This window comes from Sminthopsis crassicaudata, chromosome 4 (genome assembly GCF_048593235.1).
Source record: "Sminthopsis crassicaudata isolate SCR6 chromosome 4, ASM4859323v1, whole genome shotgun sequence".
In the NCBI taxonomy this organism is placed as follows: Eukaryota; Metazoa; Chordata; class Mammalia; order Dasyuromorphia; family Dasyuridae; genus Sminthopsis; species Sminthopsis crassicaudata.
This window is the reverse complement of record NC_133620.1, coordinates 404,704,056-404,710,559: the sequence shown is the minus strand read 5'-3', so window position 1 is coordinate 404,710,559 and position 6,504 is coordinate 404,704,056. Positions and strand designations below refer to the sequence as shown.

Sequence of the window (6,504 nt, the reverse complement as noted above, 5' to 3'; positions counted from 1 at the left end):
TCTAGTAAAGGCAATTGATCAGCTTCAGCTTACTATAGTTAAGAACTCATGAACTCAAGCAATCATTAGCCTAAGCTTCCCAAGTAAGCAGATCATGGATCATAGTCTCATTCTTCAACATCTGGCTGCCAAATGCTTTTTATTATTTTTTAAATTAAATTTTTGAAAAGATTTTATATGGTTATTTATCACAATTTATTTTGCAATCATAAATTGCCAGCAAAAGAACAGACTGAGTCAGCTAGTCAGGGTGGATAAACACTTGATTGTAGTCATATTTCTATGGGCTTTGGGCAGCAGCACTGAATTACGTGACAAGGGCAATACTTTCCTTTCCATCTTTTGGCAAAATTCTATTCTTCTTGTTGTTGCTGTAGTGGTGGTAGTAGTGTTGGTGTCATGTGGAGGTCTTCATCACTGAATTTGGGGTTTTCTTGGCAGAGACCCTGAGATGGTTTGCCATTTCCTTTTCCAGCTCATTTTGCAAATGAGAAAACTGAGCTAAATAGAGCTAGGAAGATGAATCTTTCTGATTCCATGACTTAGCTGCCAAAACTTTGTTATAAAAGGCAGAAGGAAGTTTAGTTTTCAATGGTGGTTTGAACCATGCAAGAATAACAACAAATGATGGAATAATAATAAATATTTCATTGCTGAGGCTGGGAAAATCGGAAAGAGAAATTAAATACCAGGATAGAAGGTTAGTGATGGAAAGGCACTTCCAGTTAGAATTTTAAAAAAGAAATTATATGAGAAATTGGCCTTTTAAAAAAGTTTCCATACTTGCTCCTTTTATACAGGATCAGTGGAGTCCAACCATAGATCCTCTTTTTTCCAGGCTGATTTCACTCTCATGAATCCATATGAAGGAAAATAATGCAGAACACCTCAAATATCTTCTAAAGGTCTGGAGTTTAGATATGATCAATACCTAGTACTTATTGTACCTTTAATAAGACATAGATAAAATGAATAATATTGTAAATCTTTTTAATTACTTTAACTCTGTAACATCAATACAGAACATATTTGCTAGTCTCCATCACTATATAATCACAACACATCTTCTGGCGTAACAATGATGACCTTATCATCATCAAACTTAATCCATTCATCTTTTTTCCTTTTTTTTTTAACTATGATAAACAATATTCTTAGTAAAGGTTTGAGGAACTAGACCTTTTCTGATGTGTTAGTAAAGCTAATAATAGCTAAAGTCATAATAAACATGGATTAGAGGCCACTATTATCAGGAAAAGAAAATCATTTATATTTAGCATCCTTCTGTGAATCACTGCTTTGGCTACTTGTCATTAACTGTTAATATCCTTTTTTTTGTCTTCTGGGTCCTTGAGTTTTCACCAAAAGAGATCTTTTTTTTTTCTTCTTGAAATTCTATTGTACATAGTTATGATACATTTAACATAAGACTATATTTACCATCCTTAAGAACTTAAGCATTCATATTCCTTCTCTTTGCAAAAAAAATCAATATCATCTAAATCAAAATCAAAGCAAATCATTTGAATAGTAGGGGAAATAGACAAGCAGCAAATCTTGAAAGATTTTATGTTAAAAAAAAAAAAAAGCATTTCTTTGTCATGCTGACAACTGCTTGGTGATTTCTTTCTCAAGTCTCAATTAAGTCTTGTAAAAAGAGTCTTGTTTTCTTAATTGAGAAAACATCTGAACGAGGCTAATTTTCCTTTCCTTCAGGGATTTCTTTAGTTTCTGTACATTTCATAGTTCTTTCTTTTTTCTCAATAGTATTTTATTTTTCCAATTACATGGTAAAATAGTTTTCCACATTTATTTTTGTAAAGTTTTGAGTTCTAATTTTTTTCTCCCTCCTCCTGCCACCCCCTGCACCCAAATGGCAAGCAATCTGATCTAGATTATATTGTACAATCATTTAAAACATATTTCCATATTTATCATGTTATGAAAGAAAAACCGGCTCCCCAAAAGAAAAAAAAACATAAGGAAGAAAATACAAACAAAAAAGATGAAAATAGTATGTTTCAATCCACATTCAGTCTCCCATCGTTCTCTCTCTGGATGCGGGTGACATTTTCCATCTCAACTCCATTGGGATTGCCTTGAATCACTACAATACTGAGAGAAGAGCTAAGTCTATCAGAACTGGTCATCACAAATCTTCTTGTTACTGTGTACGATGTTCTCCTGATTCTGCTCCCTTCACTCAGCATTAATTCATATAAGTCTTTCTAAGATTTTCTGAAATCAGCCTGCTAATCATTTGTCATATACCATAATTTATTCAGCCTTTCCCTAACTGATGGGCACCCACTCAATTTCCAGTTTCTTGCCACTGCAAAAAGGGCTGCCACAAACATTTTTGCACATGTGGGTCCTTTTTCCTCTTCTATTATCTCTTTGGGATACAGACCTAGTAGTGATACTGCTGGATCAAAGGGTATTTCATAGAAGTTTAAAACTGACCACCAAAAAAACAACTAAATTATTCTTGTTAGTAGGTTGCAGTTAGTGATACATTGTGTCTCCATAATAGACTTGCTGTCCTTGTTCAGTCATGTCTGAACTTTTGTGATCCTATCTGGGATTTTCTTGGCAAAGATACCATAATAGTTTGCCATTTCTTTTGCTAGCTCTGTTTTGGGTTTTTTTTTTGTTTTGTTTTTAACCTGAGGAACCTGAGACAAAGGTTAAGTGACTTGCCCTTGGGAGGTGTCTGAGCCTGAGTTTGAACTCAGATCTTCCTCATTCCAGGCTCTCTCCCCAGCTGCCTCTTTCTCTGTAACAGCATCACCTTCTAAAGTGTCCAGTTTTTTGTGCAGCACTCAGATTGCAATGGCATCCTGATGAAGATACAATCCTTGATCACCTTTCTCTGCAAACTGTGGGAAGGCCATATGCAAAAACTGTGATAGAGAAATAGGTGGAATTCTGGAGGAAGTTTTGTCTCTGGAGTTAAACAAATCTCTAAGGACTGCAGGAATGGACCATGTGGAGGCCATTTCCTATAAAGCTTACAAGGCATTGCATACCCTTGAATGGCATCTTTGATTTCTGGCACAGAATAGTTACCCTGAACTGTAGCATTCATGTAACAAGCTGCATGGTAATTCCTTAGCAGCTGCTTGCTGTTCTTTTGTCATGTCTTCTATGAAAACAATTTCAGCTATGGATTCCTTAGGAAGAGCATCTGCTGATCCCATCATTAACAGAGCAATTCCACTCTATCTTCTTTCCCTAAACATCTTCCTTCTGAGTAACTCCTTTCACCTCAGCTTCCTGTCTAGCAGGCTAGACTCCAGTCAGTGCAAAAAGCTGAGCATTGAGAATTATGAAATGTTCATTAATATTTAGCTCTATCCCAGCAAACTTCTCTTCTCCCCAGTTTACATTACTGAGAAGAGTCACATATAACCCAATAAGAAGAAAGAAAATGAAAGGAAGGATCTAGAGGAAGCTTCAGTTGGGATGGTAGCCCCTATTTGGCTCGACCTGCATACCAAATGCCTTTTTAATAAAAATCAATAAACAATAGATAGAATAGGATCTTTTAATTTTTACATCTTTTCATCACCTTGTATGGCTATAAAGTTGTGAGCTGCTGTAGAAATCACCTAAGAAAGCTTTCCTATTTTCTTTTCATGTTTTTCAAAGATATTTATCATAATGTACAGATTGTTCTTATAAAAATTTTATACATGCATACATACACATATATCTTAATCTCTCTCTCTCTCTCTCTCTCTCTCTCTCTCTCTCTCTCTCTCTCTCTCTCTCTCTCTCTCTCTCTCTATGTTAACAAGCACTTATGAAGTAGCTATCCTGGGTCAGGCACTGTATCAAGTGCTGGGGATACAACAAAGAGAAAAAAGTCCCTCTTCTCAAGGAACTCAAGTAGTTTGAGGAAACAGCATGAAAATAATTATGTACCAAATAAAATATATACAGAATAAATTGGAACTGATCTCAAAGAGAAGAGAAAAAGAATATGGAAAAAGAAAGCAGATAAATGTTGATGCCTTCTCAGTCACTCTTAAAAAATTAATCTGTAATCTTATTATTTCTTTTAGAAATCTCCTCATTCTGGACTGTTTACATTTTAATTTTACAGTGGCTCTGTGATCTCATTAAATGTGCTTAGTTGGTCCAGTGGTACAGATTGCAACTTTCATTGGTGCTTTCATACATTTTCCATGAGAGGGTGCAACCAATGTACTGGGACCTTGTTCTAGATCAAGAGTTCTTAACTTTTTTTGTGTTGGAGCGGGGTAGGAAAGAGGCTTTGGCAACCTGGTGAAGATTAAGGGACTTTTCTCAGAATAGCATTTTTAAATAATTGAAAAAAATGCTCATTTCAGTTAGAGGTTAGTGAAAATAAAGATGGATTTTCCCATCATCCAAGACCCCTTGAAATCTATTCATGGACTTTTTGGGAATCTGTGGATCCACATAGAAACCCTGCATGAGGTCACTTGCTATTGCATCGATACTCTTGTTATGTGACTAGTGCTTTTTTTCCCTGTTCTGGTCATACATCCCTTTCCTAATGTCTTTTATAACTACATAATTTTTCATTGCATGCGTCAGCCTGTTCAATGAGCTGACCATGCCCTTATCCATTTCTCTTTAGATGACTCAATTTTAAATCTTCAAAGAAAGTGGCATTACATGACTTGCAGCATCATTCGTAGTTGGAAAATATTTAAATGTCAAATATTCATTTTACCAAGAAACTTGGAAACTTGAAAACTATTTCTCAAAGAGAATCAATCCATCTTGTCCTCCTCTTCCTATTCAATTCTATATCTATTTCATTGCTCTAATAATATACACGCACTGATAGAACATTTTAATAGATTGTCCATCCAATTATATTGGAAGAGTTGGGGGATGGGTGGAAGTTAGGGAGAGAAGTTACAGCCAGCTTCAAAAAGGTAACCCCCAGAGACATTCTTTAAGTTATACAACAGATGAGGCTGCTGCCAAGAGTTAGTGGCCCTGTCTGCTGAACCCCTCCCTCTAGTTTCAGTAAATTACCAACTGCTCATTTTTCTCAGCCTGACCTTATGATACCCCTGACATTCCAGATTTAAATAATGTAGTCCATCTTCCTTGGAAATTGGAGCTGGAAAAAGCCCTATTTAAATTAGATCAATTGGCCTGTCCCCTTGGGCCAAAGCTAGATTATTCCCTGCTGTTCTTCAAGACTTGTTGAATGTTGGAAGGGTGGGGGAATGTTTTATCATCTTGAAAGCATTCCTCTGAGTGCCAGGAATGATGCTTTGATTGCCATGGAGTCACTGGGGCCACAGAAAGCCATAGAATCCTCAAGCTGAAAGAGAACTCCAGGCTGTTGTAGTTTGTGATCCAAGAACTTACCTAAGGGTGTTTCATAAGATGCAAGGATTCTGTGCTGGAATCAGGTTTCTGCAAGAAAAAATTAATGTTACTAATAATTTTTGTTAAAATATTAAATATGAAATTATACATATATAAATACTTTAATATTATATTTTATTGTAATAGATTTAATTTCCTCTTTTTAAAAATTTTTAAATTTAGGATGCTCCAAAATTTCCCAACTTCCTTTTATCATAATTGTGTTCACATGTTTATAGATCCCCTTGATATATTTAAATCCCTAAAGAAACATGTGACTGTATTAGTCTAACATTAAGAAGGGTAACTAGACCTGTGGGGCTGGAGTGCTATACCTGTTCCCTTACTTTAAGGGGCTTATCTGCTCTAGACCTACATATAAGACCTAAAAGTGACTTAGTCATGATGGCAACCAGTTCTTTGTATAGGAATCAGGCTTCCTTTTCTCCCAATCTTTGGCTTTTTATACACCCCACCTTGGCACTCTGGGGAAAAGTTTCTCAAGGATTAGGTCTGGACTTATGTCTAGCCTCTCTTTACAATGGGGCAGGCAGTCAATGTATGATGTAAATCAGATTTGGGACAGATATTTCCTACATGCAAGAAAAAAAATGCCAAAAGTCACAAAAGACTCATATCACACATTGAACAAAAACTTAAGTAATTAGTAACTTCTAACATGGGATTACTGTCGTACTTTGCTGGGAGATAGAATTGTGGAACACCAAATAGACATTCCACATTTCACATCAGCTGTGAATTGTCCAAACAACTCCTACTCCATATCTTCTGCCAATCTAGGCTAGAACTTGGTTTGGGTCATTTTCTCCAAGAATCCTAGAAAAATGGCTGGGGATTTCTAAAGTACAGCCATCCTTGACTGAGGAGCCTGATCTCCAAATCCCTTGACCCCAAAGATTGTCTCCAAGTCTAGATACTTTCAATCACTGATATTGAGAAAAACAAGATCCACAAGGAACAACTCCAATCAGGACCAAGCATATCAGAACATCCATTTGAGCAACACATACAAGTCAGCAAAGTAGCCAACTGCAGCTCTCTAGATTTCTCCATCATGCTCCTTGATTGATTGAGTACTTCCCCTTTCCCCAATTTTTTTTCAGTTTC

At 36.1% G+C, this 6,504-nt stretch overlaps 2 pseudogenes; both read right to left on the bottom strand.

The window, feature by feature from the left end:
- Positions 1-1,053: 1,053 nt before the first annotated feature.
- Positions 1,054-2,556, bottom strand: LOC141540910 (ubiquitin carboxyl-terminal hydrolase 14 pseudogene; annotated as a pseudogene).
- Positions 2,557-2,822: 266 nt separating this feature from the next.
- LOC141540909 (ubiquitin carboxyl-terminal hydrolase 14 pseudogene) lies at positions 2,823-5,780 on the bottom strand (annotated as a pseudogene).
- Positions 5,781-6,504: the final 724 nt, after the last annotated feature.